This window comes from Oncorhynchus tshawytscha, linkage group LG05, assembly GCF_018296145.1.
Source record: "Oncorhynchus tshawytscha isolate Ot180627B linkage group LG05, Otsh_v2.0, whole genome shotgun sequence".
Lineage (NCBI taxonomy): Eukaryota > Metazoa > Chordata > Actinopteri > Salmoniformes > Salmonidae > Oncorhynchus > Oncorhynchus tshawytscha.
The window spans coordinates 23,463,477-23,487,722 of record NC_056433.1 but is presented as its reverse complement, the minus strand read 5'-3'; the positions used below and the strand labels follow the sequence as shown (position 1 = coordinate 23,487,722).

At 45.8% G+C, this 24,246-nt stretch overlaps 1 protein-coding gene across 6 annotated transcripts in view; it reads left to right on the top strand.

Moving 5' to 3' along the window:
• hivep2a (HIVEP zinc finger 2a) overlaps window positions 1–24,246 on the top strand; it is a 103,534-nt gene that overhangs the window by 19,268 nt on the left and 60,020 nt on the right. For 4 of the 6 annotated variants that reach the window (XM_042321702.1, XM_042321700.1, XM_042321706.1 and 1 more), the window contains one exon: window positions 17,584–17,776. The exons of the other annotated variants lie outside the window; for them this stretch is intronic. The gene's annotated coding sequence lies outside the window, so the exon portion shown is untranslated. The remainder of the gene's footprint in view (window positions 1–17,583; window positions 17,777–24,246) is intronic. 6 annotated transcript variants of the gene reach the window in all.

Sequence of the window (24,246 nt, the reverse complement as noted above, 5' to 3'; positions counted from 1 at the left end):
TCCCTAAATCTTTTTGTTTTACCACCACTCATTCTGAGCACGTGTCAAATAAAACATAGTGTTGCAAATGCAGAATCACTCAATCTACACCCGTGTGCGAGAACACGCACACACACACACACACACCCTACAACGTGGCCACAGCAAGCAGGTTGTGTGTCTGCGATTTCCAATTAAATTAGCGTACGTAGTTACTAGTCGTGTAGGGACTGAGTAGGGGCTGTGTCTTGGCAGGCAGGTATGCACCGGTAGCTAAGCAGGAAGTTTCTCTTTTATCTGATTTCTGTCAGTTTGCTTATCCCATCTGGCAGTTAGCAGACCCACAGAAGCTGACGTTGATACTCAAATCTTAAGCATCTAGTTTAAGCATTCTGCCTGACTGAAGGCTCCAGCCTGCAGTTGTATATCTTCCGTGCTGTGGCATGCTACACACTTCCTGCCAAGCTAAAGGCGCTGTCTGTAGTTCATACACAATGCCGAATGATGGGAGGTGCACTACTGAGGAATAACATGTTCTACTGTACAGTACCCGGGCTCGTGTGCATGGCATGGATGGCTAGGAAGAATGCCCTTCATTTCTCTGCGCTGTGCTCCTCCATCCTCAGTTTAGCCCTCTGCTCTCCATAGAAGGAAACTAGTCAGTTCATCCCTTGGAGTACCTGTGTCTGTAGAGAATGACTTGGTGTTGAGACAGAGAGAGGTGGGGAACCCAACTCAATCCGGAATAATTGAGGTCACAATGAGCCCTGAGTATCCATGCCTACTGGGTAGCATAGTGCTGGAGAGATGCTGTAATACTGAACGTATGAGCGGTCCCACTGAATTTACTAACTGCTTTCCAGTTGGGAAATAAGTGCGTACAGTATATTGGTGTACTATACAGTATGAACAAGGCCCATGTATTATTTACTGAAATAATAATGGTCTATTTTTATTGCCATTTGAAATGTTGCAAAGTAAAAAATACAGTGAAAAGATTATGCAGAGAGAGTTTGAAAAGAAACAATGTTTTACAGTGTGTCACATCTAGAGGACTGCATACATATTATTTGGTTGTAAAAGGGAGTCCCTGTAGTTTCATTTCATAGCTTAGGTGTCTGATGTGCCACTGTATGGAAAACAATAATTGAAGTGTTTTTTCCATACCGAGCAGACACCCGAAAAGCTGCTCTGGCAAGTTTGTGGGATGTATAAATATTGAAGCAGCTAATTCCGATGCTAATCGAGACTGTATTCCTGTAAAAGGTTGCCACATTTATTCTCTGGCTTTTTATGAGGAGAAAATGCATGTATTTTTGCTGGGACTGCCTGTCTGAGAGATTCTGGTCAGCCTCTCACACAGCACTGCTACAGCACAGCACATAATGTTTCCTCTCCGTATGCTCCCACACATCACACCTCCTTCATTTCTCCAATGCAAATGAAAACAATGGTGAGTGTGTTGGTGGCCTTGTGGGGTGATTAACTTCTATACTAGCCTTGAGTATGAGGCTGATACCACTATGTGTCTCTACTGTATAGGTGACTAACTGTTGGAGTTGAAGATGTTATGTTAGTGTTGAACTTATTAGGTTACGCCAGTTAACCAGCAGAGGAGGAAGGAAGGAAGGATCCGCTCCAGGATACAGGTGAGGGAACCAGTGTGGCTGCCTGGCTGGTGTTACCCATGTGGTTTGTTGCTAGCAGAGAACTCTGGCAATGTTAGTGATCTCAATAAACACACAGCTGATCTGAGGAAGGCCCAGCAGTAGGCAGGGAGACAGATTGATTTCCTTTCCTTTGCTAGGACAGACCTGGGACAGATCTGGGCTCTCCGCTGATGAAACCTGGGTCTGCCCGTTCTGTTGGACTGGGGACCTACTAGCTCCCCCTCCAGTCTTGCTGACAGAAACCTTCCAGGGAGGCTGTTTTTCTCGGTTTTCACTATTGGCACATAAGATAGGGAGAAAGAGAGAGGGGTGTGACTATGTGTGCAAATTGACAAGTATTGGAAGGGCTGCACAGGGCTGAAAGTGTGTTGGTACTAGTGGTCGACCGATTAATCGGAATGGCCGATTAATTAGGGACGATTTCAAGTTTTCATAACAATTGGAAATCGGACAATTTTTGGACACCGATTTTTAAAAATGTATTTATTTTATTTTTTTACACACCTTTATTTAATCTTTATTTAACTAAGCAAGTCAGTTAAGAACACATTCTTATTTTCAATGACGGCCTAGGAATGGTGGGTTAACTGCCTCGTTCAGGGGCAGAACGACAGATTTTCACCTTGTCTGCTCCAATTTTGCAACCTTACAGTTAACTAGTCCAACGCAATATTGACTGTTGCATTCCACAAGGAGACTGCCTGTTACATGAATGCAGTAAGCCACGGTAAGTTGCTAGCTAGCATTAAACGTATCTTATAAAAAACAATCAATCATAATCACTAGTTAACTACACATGGTTGATGATATTACTAGATATTATCTAGCGTGTCCTGCGTTGCGTATAATCTGACTGAGCATACAAGTATCTAAGTATCTGACTGAGCGGTGGTAGGCAGAAGCAGGCGCGTAAACATTAATTCAAACAGCACTTTTGTGCGTTTTGCCAGCAGCTCTTCGTTGTGCGTCAAGCATTGCGCTGTTTATGACTTCAAGCCTATCAACTCCCGAGATGAGGCTGGTGTAACCGAAGTGAAATGGCCTGCTAGTTAGCGTGCGCTAATAGCGTTTCAAACGTCTCTCGCTCTGAGTCTTGGGGTGGTTGTTTCCCTTGCTCTGCATGGGTAATGCTGCTTCGAGGGTAGCTGTTGTCTTTGTGTTCCTGGTTCGACCCCAGGGAGGAGCAAGGAGAGGGGTGGAAGCTATACTGTTACACTGGCAATACTAAAGTGCCTATAAGAACATCCAATAGTCAAAGGTTAATGAAATACAAATGGTATAGAGGGAAATAGTCCTATAATTCCTATAATAACTACAACCTAAAACTTCTTACCTGGGAATATTGAAGACTCATGTTAAAAGGAACCACCAGCTTTCATATGTTCTCATGTTCTGAGCAAGGAACTTAAACGTTAGCTTTCTTACATTGCACATATTGCACTTTTACTTTCTTCTCCAACACTTTGTTTTTGCATTATTTAAACCAAATTGAACATGTTTCATTATTTATTTGAGGCTAAATAGATTTTATTGATGTATTATATGTTAAAATAAGTGTTCATTCAGTATTGTTGTAATTGTCATTATTACAAATACATTTTTTAAAATCGGCTTTTTTGGTCCTCCAATAATCGGTATCGGCGTTGAAAAATAATAATCGGTCGACCTCTAGTTGGTACTAATTGTGTGACCTCATGGATGCTGCTCTCTGTTGGACTCTGTGACTGAGTGGAGCTGACTGGGGTGTCATTGTCTCCTCTCCTCCTCTCTCCCCCTCCTGACAGGTCTTTGTTTCACTCCCATCGCCACGCTCACTCTGACTGATGTCATATGGGCTTTTTAGCAAACCAAGCATCCCCCCCTGCCGTTTCTCCCCCGCCTTCAAGCCACTTGGTTGCGTTAGCTCCGGAGCCTCCCACTGCTTCCCAGCCTCCTGTTTCTCAGATGGGCTCAGGGAAGGACCTAAAATTAGCAGCTCCCCATGCTCTGTTTTGCTTTGCACAGATCGCTTAATTAGCTGTAGAACACAGCATGGATGAGCCCAGACCTGGCCCATGGATGCATTATATAAGGGTTATATAATTTGATGCATATTTTATGCTGAATATTGCAGGGAGAGTGCTGCTTTATGGTGGTACCCCGCTCGTAGATCTGCGCTGTCGAGTCAGATAGGAGGCAAAAGGTCAGCTCTGCTTCCAGGGTTTGACAGGGAGAGGAGAAGTTACTTCACCTGGGGCCATTTACAGAGGCAGCGTCTCAGGCTCGGGTGCTAATAGTGTCTACTGCTGTATTCTCTACAGGCGGTATGTTTTGGGTGCTATTGATACATTGTATGAATGGAGGATGATTGCAGTATACGTAATCCTCCTGCAGTAAAGATGATGGAAAAAACAAGGTTCCCATATTTGAAGGTTGTCACCTATTATTTCCAATGTACTGTATCTATTGGTAGTGCCACCCTTTCTTTTGAAGAGTAGCAAATTCATTTGTGACCCTCCTGATCCATGTTCCTCGTTAAGAGTACATTCATATGCCTAGCAAATTCACAACGGGAAATAGGTTTTGTAGTATTGTTGACCTCCGCTGTGAATAAGCTACGTTATGTTGGAGAAGCTCTCTTCTAGCTAGCCTACAGATACATTACCAGAGGCTCTAGGTGTTCTGTGCACAGGCCTGTGTTTGTTTTTCTTTGTTGAAATGAAGAAAATGATTTGCTCACTTGATTATTTACAAACCATGTCTTACCATGGTGATATGTGTTATTATTTTACCATCTGCAATGTTTTTTTTTCATTACAGTTGATGGGATGACCCTGGCGATACAATAGCTCCTTCCACAATGCGATGGCATCCATTTAGCACGACAGTGTTGTAAATAGTCACACACCATTCTTTACGCTGGCCAGAATTACACACACTCTACTGCTGAATAGGAATTGGCAATATACACAGATCAAATCACAACATCACCAGTCACAGATATCTGCTCCCATGGTTTAATAGAACCCTATAAATTTCCCATTATGGGTATTGTTGTTTGTGAGCCAGGATAAGCTCACAAAGCTTGTTGATTTGTCTGAGAAATTCCTAAATAAATGAGTGAGTCATGTTACTTCCCGAAACAAGACATTTTTACAACCGGGTCTACGGGCCCGGTGCCTGCCTTGGCAGTGCATAGTGAGCGGGGAAAAGCAGGCAGGTCCTCATTAGGAGTGTGTGGGAAAAGTAAGGGAAAGGGATCACATGCAGGATCGACAGGTCATTTTGTTCTTCCTCAGTCAGGATTAGGTTAGTTCTCCCAAGTCATTTTACTGGGGATTTATCCTTGAGGTGACATTGGGGCCAAACACTTCCCTCCAGTCAATGTCATTGATGTTGATCAGCTTGTTGGATGGATGTAGAGACAAAGAGGAACGTGTGGGCTGAAGGTTGATGCCATGTATTGGGATTCCATTACCAGACCAGTTAGATACAGTATGTTGTAGCTCAACTCATTGACTGTGTCTGCTTTATTCAGCGTGGCACTCCATTCATGTTAGCTAACAGCTCTGTTTACACATCCATCAGACAGCCATGGGATCAATCACTGGGCTGGGAGCTAATTGTTTCCTTCAGTGTATTACAATTGACCTGCTTGGTCACATTGGTCCTGCAGTATTGGCATTGCTGATGGTGGGTCATGCTCTTCAGTCATCAAGCATTTATGCTCCAATAGGATGTGTGTTGAGAGAATTCACAGCATTACATGTGTGCATCGAATATAGTGTGTGGTGTGCTGGCTGGCCTGCCGCGCGAGAGAGAGAGAGAGTGCCCCCTAGACACAACTACGACAAAACAACCAACAGAAACGGGTCACAACTCCTGCTTTTCTGTTGCACGCTGGAACTATACATAGTCAATGGTATACTTCGAGGGGACTCCAATGGTAGGTACACCTATAGCTCATCTCTTGGCAGTTGTACTGTAGATTACTTTATCACTGAACTTAACCCACAGTCTGTAAGTGTACATTTAGCAGTAGGAAGCCTGAACAGTATATTTGACCTATCAGCTAACATATTAAGCAGAAAACCTAAGAAAATGAACAGCGATGAGAAGTGGTTTAGCTTACGCCTTAAACAATACAGAAATACACTAAGAAAAACAAGGAACAGCATGCAAGAAAACAGCTCAATGTGATTGATGAATCCGTAGAATCAAATCACTTCTATCCAGAAATGGAGATGTGTGGATAAACCACTTCTCCATTCTTTTGGCTGTATAACAAAGAACCAAGAACAAAAACATATACATGATAATGTACTTCACTTAGAATCAACTATCACCAGAAGCCATTAGATTCACTAATTACATTGTAAGAGCTACAGGACAAAGTACAAACCATCCAACCCAAAAAGGCCTGTGGTGTTGATGGTATACTAAACAAAATGATACAGATAGGCTATTCTTAAATCTTCAACATTATCCTCAGCTCTGACATCTTCCCCAATATTTGGAACCAAGGTCTGGTCACCTCAATCCACAAAGGTTTAGGCAAATTGAACCTCAATACAGCAGAATCTGCGTCAACAGTAATCTCTGGAAAGTCCTCTGCAGTATCATCAACAGCAGAGTCCAACATTTATTTCCTCAGTGAAAACAATGTCCTGAGCAAATGTCAAGTTGACTCCTTCCTAAAATACTGTACAACAGACCCATACACCATGCACAACCTTATTGACAAACAAACAAAACAAAACAAAAGCGAAGTCTTCTCATGCTTTGTTGATTTAAAAAAGGGCTTTACTCAAGTTAACATTTTAGTCATTTAGCAGACACTCTTATCCAGAGTGACTTACAGTAAGTAGACTGCAAACATTTTCATACTTTTTTTCTTCTTCTTCGTCATACTGGACCCCCTTGGGAATTGAACCTACAACCCTGGTGTTGCAAGTGCCATGCGCTACCAACTGAGACACATGGGACCACTTTGGCATTAGGGTCTGCTAAACAAATGGTTGGAAATTGGCAATAAACATACACTTTCCTCAGGGCCGTGGGGTGAGACAGGGATGCAGCTTGAGCCCCACCATCTTCAACATACTGTATATCAATTAATTGGCGAGGGCACTAGAACAGTCTGCAGCACCCGGCTTCACCCTGCTGGACTTTGAACTCAAACGTCTACTGTTTGCAGATGATCTGGTTCTTCTGTCCCCAACCAAAGAGGACCTACAGCAGCACCTAGATCTTCTGCACAGATTCTGTCAGACCTGGAACCTGTCGGTGACTCTCAGTAAGCCAAAAATAACGGTGTTCCAAAAAAGGTCCAGTTGCCAGGACAACGAATACAAGAGAGATCATATTTAGACACCGTTGCCCAAGAGCATACCAATAATTATACCTACCTCTGCCTAAACAGAGGAACATAAAACTCAACATCCCAATTAGGATCTGGCTCAGTCAGTTATAGAACCCATTGCCCTCTGTGATTGTGAGGTCTGGGCTCCACTCACCAACTAAGAATTCACTAAATGGGACAAACACCCAATTGAGACTCTGCATGCAGAATTCTGCAAAGACGCAAAACCCCAAATGATGCAAGCAGAGCAAAATTAGGACTATACCCGCTAGTTATCAAAATCCAGAAAAGAGCTGTTCAATTTTACAACCACCTAAAATGAAAAGATGCCCACACATTCCACCACAAAGCCCTCACCTACAGAGATGAACCTAGAAAAGAGTCCCCTTCAGCCAGCTGGTTCTGGGGCTCTGTTTACAAACACAAACAGACCCAGGACAGCAACACAATTAGATCCAAACAAATTATGAGAATGCAAAAAGAGAATTATTTGACACACTGTAAAGAATCAACCAGAAAACAAAGCAATTTGGAATGCTATCTGGAATCAATAGATTAGATACGTGCCCACTGTCCACAGTGGAAACTGAGCTGCACTTCCTAACCTCCTGCCAAATGTATGACCATATTAGAGACACATATTTCCCACAGATCACATAGACCCGGAAAGAATTTGTAAACAAATCAAACTGATAAATTCCCATATCTGTTAGTCAAAATACCGTAATGTGCCATCACAGTAGCAAAAGTTGTGGCCCATTGCCATGAGAAAAAAGAGCGAGAGAGATGCTAGGAGTATAGTAATATCCATGAGAAAAGAGAGAGAGATGCTAGGAGTATAGTAATGTCCATGAGAAAAGAGAGAGAGATGCTAGGAGTATAGTAACGTCCATGAGAAAAGAGAGAGAGGGTGAGATGCTAGGAGTATAGTAACGTCCATGAGAAAAGAGAGAGAGAGATGCTAGGAGTATAGTAATGTCCATGAGAAAAGAGAGAGAGAGAGAGAGAGATGCTAGGAGTATAGTAATGTCCATGAGAAAAGAGAGAGAGGGTGAGATGCTAGGAGTATAGTAATGTCCATGAGAAAAGAGAGAGAGGGTGAGATGCTAGAGTATAGTAACGTCCATGAGAAAAGAGAGAGAGAGATGCTAGGAGTATAGTAATGTCCATGAGAAAAGAGAGAGAGAGAGAGATGCTAGGAGTATAGTAATGTCCATGAGAAAAGAGAGAGAGGGTGAGATGCTAGGAGTATAGTAACGTCCATGAGAAAAGAGAGAGAGAGATGCTAGGAGTATAGTAATGTCCATGAGAAAAGAGAGAAGAGAGAGAGAGATGCTAGGAGTATAGTAATGTCCATGAGAAAAGAGAGAGAGAGAGAGAGAGATGGTAGGAGTATAGTAATGTCCATGAGAAAAGAGAGAGAGAGATGCTAGGAGTATAGTAACATCCATGAAAAAGAGAGAGAGAGATGCTAGGAGTATAGTAATGTCCATGAGAAAAGAGAGAGAGAGAGAGATGCTAGGAGTATAGTAACATCCATGAGAAAAGAGAGAGAGAGAGAGAGAGATGCTAGGAGTATAGTAATGTCCATGAGAAAAGAGAGAGAGAGAGAGATGCTAGGAGTATAGTAACGTCCATGAGAAAAGAGAGAGAGAGATGCTAGGAGTATAGTAACGTCCATGAGAAAAAGAGAGAGAGAGAGATGCTAGGAGTATAGTAATGTCCATGAGAAAAGAGAGAGAGGGTGAGATGCTAGGAGTATAGTAACGTCCATGAGAAAAGAGAGAGAGAGAGAGAGATGCTAGGAGTATAGTAATGTCCATGAGAAAAGAGAGAGATAGAGAGATGCTAGGAGTATAGTAATGTCCATGAGAAAAGAGAGAGAGGGTGAGATGCTAGGAGTATAGTAACGTCCATGAGAAAAGAGAGAGAGAGAGAGATGCTAGGAGTATAGTAATGTCCATGAGAAAAGAGAGAGAGAGAGAGAGAGAGATGCTAGGAGTATAGTAATGTCCATGAGAAAAGAGAGAGAGAGAGAGATGCTAGGAGTATAGTAATGTCCATGAGAAAAGAGAGAGAGAGATGCTAGGAGTACAGTAATGTCCATGAGAAAAGAGAGAGATGCTAGGAGTATAGTAACGTCCATGAGAAAAAGAGAGAGAGAGAGATGCTAGGAGTATAGTAACATCCATGAGAAAAGAGAGAGAGAGAGAGATGCTAGGAGTATAGTAACGTCCATGAGAAAAAGAGAGAGATGCTAGGAGTATAGTAATGTCCATGAGAAAAAAGAGAGAGAGAGAGAGATGGTAGGAGTATAGTAATGTCCATGAGAAAAGAGAGAGAGAGATGCTAGGAGTATAGTAACATCCATGAGAAAAAAGAGAGAGATGCTAGAGTATAGTAATGTCCATGAGAAAAAGAGAGAGAGAGAGATGCTAGGAGTATAGTAACATCCATGAGAAAAAGAGAGAGAGAGAGAGAGATGCTAGGAGTATAGTAATGTCCATGAGAAAAGAGAGAGAGAGAGAGATGCTAGGAGTATAGTAACGTCCATGAGAAGAGATGCTAGGAGTATAGTAACGTCCATGAGAAAAGAGAGAGAGAGATGCTAAGAGTATAGTAACGTCCATGAGAAAAGAGAGAGAGAGAGAGATGCTAGGAGTATAGTAACATCCATGAGAAAAAAGAGAGAGAGAGAGAGATGCTAGGAGTATAGTAATGTCCATGAGAAAAGAGAGAGAGAGAGAGATGCTAGGAGTATAGTAACGTCCATGAGAAAAGAGAGAGAGAGATGCTAGGAGTATAGTAACGTCCATGAGAAAAGAGAGAGAGAGATGCTAGGAGTATAGTAACGTCCATGAGAAAAAAGAGAGAGAGATGCTAGGAGTATAGTAACGTCCATGAGAAAAGAGAGAGAGAGAGATGCTAAGAGTATAGTAACGTCCATGAGAAAAAGAGAGAGAGAGAGATGCTAGGAGTATAGTAATGTCCATGAGAAAAAGAGAGAGAGATGCTAGGAGTATAGTAACATCCATGAGAAAAGAGAGAGAGAGAGAAATGCTAGGAGTATAGTAACGTCCATGAGAAAAGAGAGAGAGAGAGATGCTAGGAGTATAGTAATATCCATGAGAAAAGAGAGAGAGAGAGAGATGCTAGGAGTATAGTAACGTCCATGAGAAAAGAGAGAGAGAGAGAGATGCTAGGAGTATAGTAATGTCCATGAGAAAAGAGAGAGAGAGAGAGATGCTAGGAGTATAGTAACATCCATGAGAAAAGAGAGAAAGAGATGCTAGGAGTATAGTAATGTCCATGAGAAAAGAGAGAGAGAGATGCTAGGAGTTTAGTAACGTCCATGAGAAAAAGAGAGAGAGAGAGATGAGTATAGTAAATGAGAGAGAGAGAGATGCTAGGAGTTTAGTAACGTCCATGAGAAAAAGAGAGAGAGAGAGATGCTAGGAGTATAGTAACGTCCATGAGAAAAAGAGAGAGAGAGAGATGCTAGGAGTATAGTAACGTCCATGAGAAAAGAGAGAGAGAGAGAGATGCTAGGAGTATAGTAACATCCATGAGAAAAGAGAGAGAGAGAGATGCTAGGAGTATAGTAACGTCCATGAGAAAAGAGAGAGAGAGAGATGCTAGGAGTATAGTAATGTCCATGAGAAAAAGAGAGAGAGAGAGAGATGCTAGGAGTATAGTAACGTCCATGAGAAAAAAGAGAGAGAGAGATGCTAGGAGTATAGTAATGTCCATGTGAAGAGAGAGATGCTAGGAGTATAGTAATGTCCATGTGAAAAGAGATGCTAGGAGTATAGTAATGTCCATGTGAAAAAGAGAGATGCTAGAGAGTAATGTCCTAGAGATGCTAGGAGTATAGTAACGTCCATGAGAGAAAGTAATGTCCATGTGAAAAGAGAGAGATGCTAGGAGTATAGTAATGTCCATGTGAAAAGAAAGATGCTAGGAGTATAGTAATGTCCATGTGAAAAGAGAGAGATGCTAGGAGTATAGTAATGTCCATGAAAAGAGAGAGAAGGAGTATAGTAATGTCCATGTGAAAAGAGAGAGATGCTAGGAGTATAGTAATGTCCATGAGAAAAAGAGAGAGAGAGAGATGCTAGGAGTATAGTAATGTCCATGAGAAAAGAGAGAGAGATGTGCTAGGAGTATAGTAATGTCCATGTGAAAAGAGAGAGAGAGAGAGAGAGATGCTAGGAGTATAGTAATGTCCATGAGAAAAGAGAGAGAGAGAGAGAGATGCTAGGAGTATAGTAATGTCCATGAGAAAAGAGAGAGATGCTAGGAGTATAGTAATGTCCATGTGAAAAGAGAGAGATGCTAGGAGTATAGTAATGTCCATGTGAAAAGAGAGAGATGCTAGGAGTATAGTAATGTCCATGTGAAAAGAGAGAGATGCTAGGAGTATAGTAATGTCCATGTGAAAAGAGAGAGATGCTAGGAGTATAGTAATGTCCATGTGAAAAGAGAGAGATGCTAGGAGTATAGTAATGTCCATGAGAAAAGAGAGAGAGAGAGAGATGCTAGGAGTATAGTAATGTCCATGAGAAAAAGAGAGAGAGAGATGTGCTAGGAGTATAGTAATGTCCATGAAAAGAGAGAAGAGAGAGATGCTAGGAGTATAGTAATGTCCATGTGAAAAAGAGAGAGAGAGATGCTAGGAGTATTGTAACGTCCATGAGAAAAGAGAGAGAGAGATGCTAGGAGTATAGTAATGTCCATGAGAAAAGAAGAGAGAGAGAGAGAGAGATGCTAGGAGTATTGTGTCCATGAGAAAAAAGAGAGAGAGATGCTAGGAGTATAGTAATGTCCATGCTGAGTAAAATGAGAAAGAGAGAGAGAGATGCTAGGAGTATAGTAATGTCCATGAGAGAGAGAGAGAGAGATGCTAGGAGTATAGTAACGTCCATGAGAAAAGAGAGAGAGAGATGCTAGGAGTATTGTAACGTCCATGAGAAAAGAGAGAGAGAGATGCTAGGAGTATAGTAATGTCCATGAGAAAGAGAGAGAGAGAGAGATGCTAGGAGTATTGTAATGTCCATGAGAAAAAAGAGAGAGAGAGAGATGCTAGGAGTATAGTAACGTCCATGTGAAAAGAGAGAGATGCTAGGAGTATAGTAATGTCCATGTGAAAAGAGAGAGATGCTAGGAGTATAGTAATGTCCATGAGAAAAGAGAGAGAGAGAGAGAGAGAGATGCTAGGAGTATAGTAATGTCCATGGGGCAGCCCATGATATTTTTAGCCTGAGCCAATCTGACAGCATGTCCTTCACTGCTCATCCACTAACAGCCGCTCAGTGTTACTCTACTCCCCAGCCAGGCCATAGGATCTAAATGACAGAGCATGGCCAGGCTATACAGATGAATGACAGAGCATGCCCAGGCTATAAAGATGAATGGCATGTGTGCTTTAGCTTCATTTGGCGCTGTGGAAGGATCTGTTTTTAGAAAGCAAGAGGTAAGATTATCGTCTCAGTCATTTGCAATGAAAGATTGAGAGGAGTGTATTTTAGGGGTAAATTGAGTGATTTATTTGAGAATGTTCCTCTATAAATGTACTTCCCTCTAGAACGTGCTTGCATATTTGTGGTGTACAGCATGGTGTATGAAGATTTAAAACACTTAGTGGGTTGTGTGGGGGCGTTTACTGGATATTCATGGGAGTCATTGAAATGAATTTTGAATCAAATCTGTCAATATTCAAGATGCCACTTTACCACCCTCTCAGAGCCTCCTACTCGGTTCCTGTGTGCATGCCACAAATAGCTACAAATTGGCTGCCATTAAAACCTGTTAAAAACCAGATTATGTTAATCGCCTGTAAAACTGAAAGGTGTGATGCAACCCAATTAATATCATGTTTGATGGAAATTTTATCCAGCCATCTGTGATGGAGGATTTGGACTGATTTGTCTCTCGAGCAAATTAAAAAGCGGTTAAATATGTGCTGTCAAAGCAATTGACTTGATTATGAGGCCATAATGCTCTTTCCAGGGCAATTGTTTGTCAGGGAAAAATATAATTTGTTAAATTAACTCCCATCCATGATCTTTCACGAATCACGACAGTACATTTGGTTTTGATTCAAGTCTGGAAAAAAACACATTTTCAGTGAGCCAGCCTGACCCCAGATACCTTTTGATCGTTTTGTTCTTGAGCGTGGCTCTTAGTGACTCACCTGCGCTCCCATGTGTTGTTGGTTGTAGAGGAGCTGCGGGCCATGGGACCCCAGCAGGGGTGTTCTGTTTGGGAAGCCCCCGGTGCTCATTCCCAGCATCAGCCAGCTGATCTGACTCAGGGCCAAGTCTAAAATTGTTACTGCTTGTCTGGGTGATTGCCGTAAACTGACACTGGAGAGAAAAAGGGCCATGGGGGAGTGGTGGAATGGAGTGGGGGGCTCTCTGAGCTGGCCTGCCTGCCTGCTTTGCCTTACCGCTGGGGGTAACAGGTGCCACGGGCAACATGAGACCCGGTGGAGTGACAGGGACGGAGAGAAGGGCTTCGGGGCGGGAGGGGGTGGGGAGGGGTGCGACGTTCCGAGAGGTTTTGTCCAGAAAGGGTTTCACCGTCGGAATCGGGAACAGCTGTGGGGTCGGCCCCTCAGCTGGCGGTGGAAAACACGCAGGCAGGCCTGTTGCGTAACTCCTAACTGGGTCCCTGATGGCTGGCTGAGAGAGAGTCACTGCCTCACACTCCAATGAGCAATTGTACCTCGGCTGCATGAGAGCGGGTTTGTTTTGGAGGGGCTGCTGAGCGACTGTTTTCATGATCGCTTGATCTCATTCTGTCAGGCTGCCTCACGCTCCCCCAAGGCCTGCTAGGAAGACCCACCCCCTGGCCAGGGACGGTCAGGGGTCGCTAGGTCAAATATGACCTTGTCATGAAAAAGCTCTGGTCCCATTAGAGAGGCTGATGCTGCCAGGAACATGTGACACACTGTGTTTCTACTTCTCCCTCTCTCTGTCCGTCCCTGAATAGAAGGAAAGAAACGTGTAAAGGGATATAAAATAGCGATAAAATGTGATGTGACTCATTCGATGTCTGCTTTGACTTAAAGGAGCACGTTCATTATTTTGTCGCACCATAAAACACGGTTTAAAATGTAGTGCGTGTGTGTGCATTTGGGTACGTGTGTGTGTGCTGCGTGCTTTGCGGACTCCGCTCCCTGTGTGTTCCTCTGTCTCCGCTCCAGGGGGTGTATAAGTGAAACCCTCTGCACAGCTTTCAATAGAAAAATACAGAAAGGGATTCCTCTCCCCATTTTCTCTTGCTCCAGTTACCAAGGCAGTTTCCCCCTCTCTCTCAGTGTACATTAGGCACAGATATCAATATGTGTCTGATGAAAGTCCTGTGTGGCTCAGCTGGTACAGCGTGGTGCTAGCGAGGGCAGGGTTGGGGTTTCGATTCCCACGTGGGACTAGTACAAAGATGTGTGTACTCACTACTGTAAGTCACCCTGTGTAAGAGCATCTACTAAATGACTCAAATGTAACATCCTTAAGTTCAATGTGATTCCAGGTCTCAGATGAGTGGTGGGATTAATTTCTCCTTGAAGGCCATGGATTTTAGAGTGATGTGGTGCCGTTGATGCAACCAGCTTTTGAAGTAACTACATTTTATAGCGTACATTTAGGTTACATTTCTGTAGCTGGTTTTGTAGCCTTTTTAAAGGGTCCACTCCACTCAGAGTTTTGGGACTAACCTTGTGCAGCCAGGGTCCTAGATGGCAAAGGTTGGAATCTTCCTCGCCAGTTTATAACACGGTTATAGAAACCCATAGGGCAAGGAATTGACCTGAGGTGCCGGAAAACTATCTTTAGATGTATTCATAGACATTCACAGAATTCTCCACTTGAAGAACTCTACAAGGTTGTCTAGTCTGTTTTACTAGCTAGCTAAATGGTTTTCAAACGTGGATAGTGAGAGAGTTTGTGCCTTGACAGGATAAGCTGATTTGGTCACACGCAGCATGTGCCGTTCAGCGTTTTATGCATAAATGAAGAGTTTATTTCCAAAATGCTAGGGTAGTCTAGTGGTTAGAGTGTTGGACTAGTAACTGAAAGGTTGCAAGTTCAAATCCCCAAGCTGACAAGGTACAAATATGTTGTTCTGTCCCTGAACAGGCAGTTAACCCACTGTTCCTAGGCTGTCATTGAAAATAAGAATTTGTTCTTAACTGACTTGCCTAGTTAAATAAAGGTTAAAAAAATACTATACATACATTTTACACATTTGTGTTTTTTCTTCAGAAATGGGATGGTGTACCTAATAAACTGACATCTGAGTGTATGTTTCTACTAGATCATTCTGTTGCTTGATATCCAGGTCATGTTATGTGTTTACATAAAGATGTGCAGTAGGGCCTACAGTATATGATAGAGAACTGTCCTAGTTTTTATACTCTGCTAATTTCAAAATATAAACATATGTTTCTCTCTATTTATACCTAATGATGCTATTCCACCTGTAAAAGGCAATGGGGAACTGTGTCTTTTAAGATGAAGTCAAATGGAGTGTTGAGTCCTGAGTGTGTTAAACACTCTATCTGTCTTTCTCTCATAACACCTGTTGTGTGCTATAGTGTTATTCTCTTTCTGCTGTCTCCCAGTGTGAATGCACATGCTCACGTAGAAATAGCTAGGCCTGTCGTTGTGAACTGTGTCATTTCATCTTGTCCCACACATCGCATCAACTATACCTCTGCTTCCTGCTCAGGAGTACTGCACTCCTACTGAGAGCTGAACAGTGTGGACTTTTGAGTTTAGTTCACAGCAAGTGTTGGCTACTTTGGATAGCCAATAGGTGGCTATGGTGTCAGGTCTCCCTGCTCCGGGACAGTCCTTTGGGGGGGGTGTTAGGGTCAACTATTCCCATTTGTCTCCTGCCCACAGCAGTTTCTGATTTCTCATAGGGAGTTCAACAGAGGTCAAGTTATTGTTAGACCTATAAATTGGATTCTCCAGTAAGGGCAAAGTAACAATGGTCTTATAATAGAGGTGCACGTTTGACTTGCGTGACAGCACGGGCGTTATTAGCCAGAGTATCACCAGCATGGAACTGGTGTCTACCCTTGCTCGAGTTGGTCCACTCAAAACAACTGCCGTATGTGCTCTCCACACTGCCTGCGTTTTGACAATGTGTGGCCCTGAATGTAGGCAATGCGGAGAATGTTATACGGGAGCTCTCAAACTAGCTACACCACTGTCACTCATGACATACCTGAGGTTAATTCAGAAGCATAAACATGCATTAATATTCAATACTGCAGCGAGGGTTGTGGCTGGAAGCTATTGCTCAGCTGGGCTTCTCTCTTCTCTTTCTCCCTTTCCCTCTTCCATCTCTCTCTGCTGCCCTGTACCAGTGCAGCCCTGTCCCAGTGCAGCCCTGTCCCAATGTGCCCTGTCCCAGTGCAGTCCTGTCCCAATGTTGCCCTGTCCCAGTGCAGTCCTGTCCCAATGCTGCCCTGTCCCAGTGCTGCCCTGTCCCAGTGCAGTCCTGTCCCAATGCTGCCCTGTCCCAGTGCGGCCCTGTCCCAATGCTGCCCTGTCCCAGTGCTGCCCTGTCCCAGTGCAGTCCTGTCCCACTGCTGCCCTGTCCCAGTGCGACCCTGTCCCAATGCCGCCCTGTCCCAATGCTGACCTGTCCCAGTGCTGCCCTGTCCCAGTGCAGCCCTGTCCCAATGTTGCTCTGTCCCAGTGCTGCCCTGTCCGAATGCTGCCCTGTCCCAGTGCTTCCCTGTCCCAATGCTGCCCTGTCCCAGTGCTGCCCTGTCCCAATGCTGCCCTGTCCCAGTGCTGTCCTGTCCCAGTGCTGCCCTGTCCCAATGTCACTCTTCATGGCACTCTTAATGTGGCGGTAGCCACGCACTGAAGGAGCAACACAGGAGCGAATCATATCGTTGACCGGAGAGCAGGGGATTGGGCCGGAGAAAACACATCTCTGAGGCCATTTTTCACTATCAGCCTGGCAAGTTATTTATAGAGCTAGGGAGGAGGAGGAGGAGGAGTGGGGAGGGGGAGGCGGCAGGGGAAGCGGGGCGGGAGGGGTATAGGGAAGGAGGGAGAGTAGAGGGATACCATGTTATGGCTCGCTCTTTGACAGGACACACTCGCTTTTGGATAGGACAACCCCCGGGGGGTCAGAGGTGGTGTGTGTCCAGACTGCTGTAGTGTGGTGTCGCCCGCCAGGCCAGCCTGATAAGGTTGTGCTGCTGTGTCATAACAACACAACACTTAGAGAGAGAAGCAGCCGGCAACAGCCCTGCTCCTGCCGCTCCACCCCATAACTGCTGTCTTTCACTTGACCCCTCTATTTGTGGTCATGTCTTGCTTAGGAAAATGTCATCTTACTTTGTAAAAAAAGACTGTGGAGCCAGCAAAGAGAGGGCAGGCAGGCAGGCCGGCCGGCAGGCAGGCGAGAGAGAGAGAATGAGCATGAGCGCTGCCTGCCTTCCTGCTCTGTGGGCCAGTGGAAGGTCCTCTAAATGTAGTCTGTTGTATAATCCCTCTGGGGGCCCTATTGCTATTTCTGATCCTGGATATGCGTCACAACTGACTGGGTATTTTCTCTGGTGACTAGCTTACATCAGTAGGTCTCCGAGCAAGCATACGCTCTCACTACCAGTGAGTGGCTATTCTGATTGATGGGAGTTTGGCCCCGCTGTTTTGGCTTTCTATCGGTGACCCCGGAGAATGGACAGGAAAAGTTTCACCCCAGAGGATTGCTGTTGGTGACTGGAGATGTTGTGGGACTGGGAAGCTGATATACCCAGGTAAGTAGACATACCGTTTCTCCCTCTCCTTTTCTCTACCTCGTCTCTCTCTCTCTCTCTCTGTGGTGATGCTGCTGAGAAGTGATTCCCTTGTTGTCAGTGTGTTTGTAAACTGAATGGAGGATGACAGTGGCTGTTGGATCTCCACCATACACAGCCTTCTTCTCTGTGTTTTGGTACAAGCTGTCTGCTGTGTGTTGTCGTGGCGATACAGCCGTCACTGTGCGTGTGTATTTGTGTGTGTGACAGATGGGGCTGGTCTGGGCTGCAGGGGCTCTGTCTACTGACGGCTTGTTTGCACAGCCCTGGCAGGTATTTAAAGAGACTGAGATAAGCGAGAAACTATGACATAACCTGACCTCTTCTTCGCTCCGCAGAGCACGTCCCTCCCTCCCTCCCTACTTCATCCTCCTGTTCTCTAGCTCTCCTCCCCAGTGGCGAGGCACTTGTTGTTTAGTCCGTGAGGCAGCCTGAGGAGGGAGGAAGAGTAGCTGTAAAACACCCATTCACATCCCCCCCGGCTCCGCAGACGAGGCGTGGCACTGCGAAGCCTCCCACCTCCTCCATCCCCCAGCCGCTGCTGTCTGTTTTAATTCTCACCTGTTCTAAATCTCACCTGTTCTAAATCTCACATAACAAGTCCGTTTTCCAGCCCAACACCCCAAGCCACTGACTCGCTTGCGGGCCTGTCTGTCTGTCTCACTCTGTGTGTGTTATCATACTGGAATAACTTGTTATGTGAGGGAAGGTCCTGGTGATAAGGCAGGGAAACACCACACATACACACACCTCATGCCTCACTCACGCACGCACGCACACACACACACACACACACACACACACACACACACACACACACACACACACACACACACACACACACACACACACACACACACACACACACACACACGCATGCAAACACACACTATTTCAAAGTTGTTGTTTTCGGAAAAGCTTATCTTCTTGCCGCTCTGCATGCCTGATGACATACACCACCCCAACAACAACAACCCCAACCCCAGACTCCATCATCTGGGGCCCAGGGGTGAGATTACCACAACCTTGAAATTAGCTTCCATGGCTGGGTCCTTTTTTATCAACCCTCCCTCCCTCCCTCCTCTCCTCTCCTCTCCTCTCTCTCCCTTCTCTCCTCGGTCAGCCAGAGAGATTCCTCTTATGCACTCTCTCTCTTGTCTTTTTCTCCCTCTGTCTGTCTTTCTGCGGAGAAGAGAACTGTAATGCCCCTATCTGGCACCTGTGGAATGAGGACTCGTGCCTCTGCTAAGTGTGCTAAACTATTTTTCCATTCTCTAATTCTCAGACGATTTATAATGTGTGTCGCCGCAGCTCACAGTGCTTCAGGGGTTTGGGGGGGGACATTTTTGCACGGGCATGTCTCGAGGACACCCTCTCCCTCACTGTAGGCCCCCTGTCTGGTCTCCTACTGTCTCTCAACAGTGTGGAGATACATTTTAAGAGACTCAACATCCTAATCCTAATACCAGGAAGTTATGGAAGGGATGTCTGGGCATGCTATTGCTAGTGTTTGCCCTGTGTATAGTGCTGTACGTCAGCATCCTGACAGGGCAGAGAGAGGGAGCGGTGAGTACCAGTCTACCACATCGTTATGGTGGGGTGATGGGGCGTGTTTGTCATGTGTCTGTCTATATAGTGTCTGTCTGTATAGTGTCCGTCTGTCTGTTTGTCTGTCTGTCATTGGGGGCCAATCCAATTACCCACCCAAGTTGGATCCCATTAGCCCTCAAAGTGCGTGGGGTAATGTGATGCAGGGCTACATTAAACAGCCACCACTGTGGTTACAGGGTTACAATGGAACCACATTGGGAACCACCTGATACGGACCCTGCTTTATCAGTTGCCCTCTCTTGGCAGCGGGACAGGCCAGTAATTGTGTGCAGGTTTTGGTACTGCATTTGTTGTTGCTTGTTTTCTGTTTGCTATTATTTGATTACCCTCAAGCCTGTGCGTGTGCGTGTGCGTGTGCGTGCGTGATAAAGATCTCCCTGGATCCCCAACAGTGTGAAGGGGGTCTCCTAACTAACTTTGTTTTTCCATCTATCTAACTCTGTGTTTGCTGCTCGCTTCCAGACCTTTCTACAGTGAGTGAAACAGTCAGTCCCACTCCCTCCACTCTACAATGGTCTACTGTGCAGAGAGGCCTTACTGCCATCTGCTTTATTGCTACTCGTTCGCTCCCACATCCATGACCTCCGCTGGGAATTATTTTACATTCAGTAGCCTATGTCCTCAATCTGAGTATTTTTTGGGGAAGTGTTCACCTCATGTACTTCACCCAGGTTTAGACTAGCCTGGTAGCAGATCAGTTTGTGCTTATTTCATGCTCTCCTTTTTTCATGTTCCGTGCCATGCAAAACATGACACGGTGTTGGCGACAGGACATAAATCAAATCAGATCTGGTGTAGCAAAATGCTTATGTTTCTAGCTCCAACAGTGCAGTAATACCTGACACTCCAAAACAATACACACAAATCCACAAAATAAAAATCAAGGAATGAAGAAATATAGAGTATATACAGTTCTGTGACCACACTAGCAGCAAACACCAAGTACGTTAGTCTCCATTTCTCTGTCGTATCCAAACCGCTATCTGGCTGGGTATACAGATCCCTCCCTCTCTCCACCTTCGTGCTTCAACCCCACCCCACTACTGTAGGAGAAGGGAACAGGGGGACATTAGGGAGAAGGGCTGTCCTTGTGCAGTGTCCTGTCTCTGTCTGCTGTAGTGTAATATCCAGGTGGATGGGTTCAGTGTGTTAACCTGAGACGCGTGATCCTCAGTGACCTTGTCCAAGGAGCATTCGTTCAGCTGTCTGATTCAGAGGAGGAAGTAAATCAACATGTCAGCACTTTTAGCACTGCTCTCCTTTCTCTCTCTCTCTATCTCTCTCTCTCTCTCTCTCTTTTTCCTTCTCTTTCTGTCCCTCTCAAGTTCTCTCTCCCCTTTCTTCCTCTCTTCCTCTCTTCCTCTCTTCCTCTCTCTCTCTCTCTCTCTCTCTCTCTCTCTCTCTCTCTCTCTCTCAAAAGTACGTGTGTTCTGAACAGGACTTTGGCCACAGAGTGAGTGACTGTGCATAGTAACGCAGCCTAGCCGGTCGTATGCTCCAGTATTGACGTTTTCCTCTATCGACATGACCTATATCTGGTCCTCGCGGTGTAGGTAGTAACATAACCACACAGCTAGAGTTACTGAAGCCAACACGACTTCCTTTAAGGATCGCGTTCTGAAGAGCTATCTGCTCAATACATTCTTCTGAATGGATACTCCCACACATAACCGCTGTGCAGCAGATGCCTGGTTGAATGGAAGCAGCAAAATCGGCCTCGCCGAATATATATCAGTCCTTGAAACACACACATACTGTAGGCATTATCATCATCAATGGATCCCTGGTTCTAGTAATACTATATTGAGGTGCATTGCGGCAAACTTATTTTCACAATTCTCCTTGTAGCTACACGCTGTGCTTGTCTCACCCCCAAATCTCCTTCTTATGGAGAATTCTGAATTAGGAGGGTGGCACATACATGATTCATCTGGTCCTGTGAAGAACGTTGTCAGGACAGACAGAAAGACAGTCCAGTAGTTGTAGTTGTGGAGGTGATTAGAGAGGGGAGTCTGTGTCCTGTTGGACTGTAGTGTCTGAGGATGAGTGTTACACTAAATATGTGTGAGGGTGGTCACTTCTCCCTCTCTCTTTCACTCTCTTGCGCTCTGTCTCTCCTCCGCTCCATTTCCCTCCCTCCCTCCCTCCCTCCCTCCCTCCCTCCCTCCCTCCCTCCCTCCCTCCCCCTCCCTCCCTCCCTCCCTCCCTCCCTCCCTCCCTCCCTCCCTCCCTCCCTCCCTCCCTCCCTCCCTCCCTCCCTCCCTCCCTCCCTCCCTCCCTCTCCCAGTGAATGCCTGTGTCCTGGTCTCTGACAGGGCGCAGTGGGTCTAAGCCCCTCACACCTTCTGTCCTTCAGTCCAGCAGCCATTGGTGCCAGGCCCGAGAGAGAGTGTGTGTGAGAGAGAGAGAGAGAGAGAGAGAGAGAGAGAGAGAGAGCGAGACCCTGGTAGGTGGGCAAGCTCCCCTCTCTCTGCCTCCTACCCCCTTCATACCCAGCAGGCAGCCAAACACAGCCCTGCCTTTGGCAAACATGGCTTTGTGCTCACACTGTGCTTAACAGTTAAGATATTTTTAAAAATTGAATTAGTGAGAGAGAGAGAGAGGGGAAACGGGTTAGAGAGAGGGGAAACGGGTTAGAGAGAGGGGAAACGGGGGAGAGAGAGAGAGGGAGAGAGAGAGGGGAAACGGATTAGAGAGAGGGGAAACGGGGAGAGTGAGAGAGAGGGGAAACGGGTTAGAGATAGGGGAAACAGAGAGAGAGGGGAAACGGTGAGAGAGACAGAGAGAGAGGGGAAATGGGTTAGAGAGAGGGGAAACGGGGGGAGAGAGGGAGAGAGAGAGAGAGAGAGAGAAACGGGGGAAAACGGGGAGAGAGAGAGAGAGAGAGAGAGAGAGAGGATACAGGGAGAGAGAGAGAGAGAGGAGAAATGGGTTAGAGAGAGAGGAAATGGGTTAGAGAGAGGGAAATGGGGAGAGAGAGAGAGAGAGAGGGGGAAACGGATTAGAGAGAGGGGAAACGGGGAGAGCGAGAGAGAGGGGAAACGGGTTAGAGATAGGGGAAACAGGGAGAGAGAGAGAGAGAGAGAGGGGAAACGGGGAGGAGAGAGGGGAAACGGGGGGAGAGAGAGGGGAAACGGTGAGAGAGAGAGAGAGAGGGGAAACGGGTTAGAGAGAGAAACGGGGAGAGGGAAACGGGGAGAGAGAGAGAGAGAGAGAGGGGAAACGAGGGAGAGAGAGAGAGAGAGAGAGAGAGAGAGAGGGGAAACGCGGAGAGAGAGAGAGAGAGAGGATACAGGAGAGAGAGGGGAAACAGGGGAGAGAGAGAGAGAGAGAGGGGAAACGGGGAGAGAGAGAGAGAGAGAGAGGAGAAACGGGTTAAGAGAGAGAGGAAATGGGTTAGAGAGAGGGGAAACGGGGAGAGAGAGAGGAAAGGGGGAAACATTGTAAATACAACCCATATTTATGGGGAGAGAGAGAGAGAGAGAGAGAGGAAAGGGGGAAACGGGGAGAGAGAGGGAGAGGGGAAACATGTTTCCCATGGGGGGAGAGAGAGAGAGAGAGGAAAGGGGGAAACAGGGAGAGAGAGGGAGAGGGGAAACGGGGAGAGAGAGAGAGAGGAAAGGGGGAAACGGGGAGAGAGAGGGGTAGTGAGGGGAAAAAGACAGTGAATCTATTTCTTAGTCAAAAACATATTGGACCTCTCTGAAGTAGGTCCATCATGCCTCTTGTCCATTGTGTTCACAATCAGTATTCACACAGTTACCATGGGTTACTATTAGTCAAGTATGAAGCACTGGAACACACATGAATATATGAATATGATCAACTGTCAAACAAAAACAATGAATCATAAAAACATATGACCTTTGTCAACAATGCTTGCGTGAATCACACAAATTCAAATCGACTGAAGGTAAGCCTCAAGATTAGGGATGAGCTTGTATGGCTATCATTGGCCTTGGCCACTGTTAGCATATCAGGAAGCCTAGTGTATGTGTTCTGTGTGTCTGGCTAGCTGTGTCAGGCTAGCTGTTTCCAGATCCTGGCAGGTGGGCTGGAGGTGCTGGGTCCTGGCCTACATTGGAGGATTAGCACAGATGCTAATGCTAATGTCAGTGGTTTGGCAGGGCAGCACCCCTCAGTGTGACCAGGACTAGCTGCTGGTGCTCTGTCATTACAGCCTGCTGCCAGCACTGCCCAGCAGTGGGAGGCCAGGCTCCAGGCCCGGACACACACAGAGGAAGTGAAAAGACAGGGCTGGGGGGCTTCTCAGACAGATGGCCCGCTGACACGGGACACAGTGCCCAGGGCAGGCTGAAAGGACATGCAGAGAGAGAGGAAGGTGAAAGAGAGGTAATGAATGAGAGGCTCCATGTAGAGGTGAGAGAGAGATATTGTAATGTGGCCAGGAAAGCGTGGGACTGTGTTCCATGGTGTAAACACTTCATCTCCAGGTGGTGCCACCTGTCCACCCAGTCTTGTTCCTCGCCATGTCCACTCTGATCCCCCACACCCACAGAAAGGGGACTGGAGGCAGGGACTCAAGCCCAGAATGGAGCTCCAGTGCTGGGGCTCATTGTGGCACAGTCAGGCTACTCATCCATGGCTGAACAAAGCTAGCAGGCTAACCGCTAGAAGGGTAGCATTTTGTTAGCACTCAGTATTTTACACTATAGAGCCTTAAGTTGAGAGAGAGGCTTCATGAACTACAGTAGGATCAGCTTCAGCCCTCGTAAACGAAATCCCTCTGAAATGATCCAGTCACTGGCGCGACCAAGCTTCCTGTCTGCAGTTCGTTTGTTCAGACTCACTAATCTTCT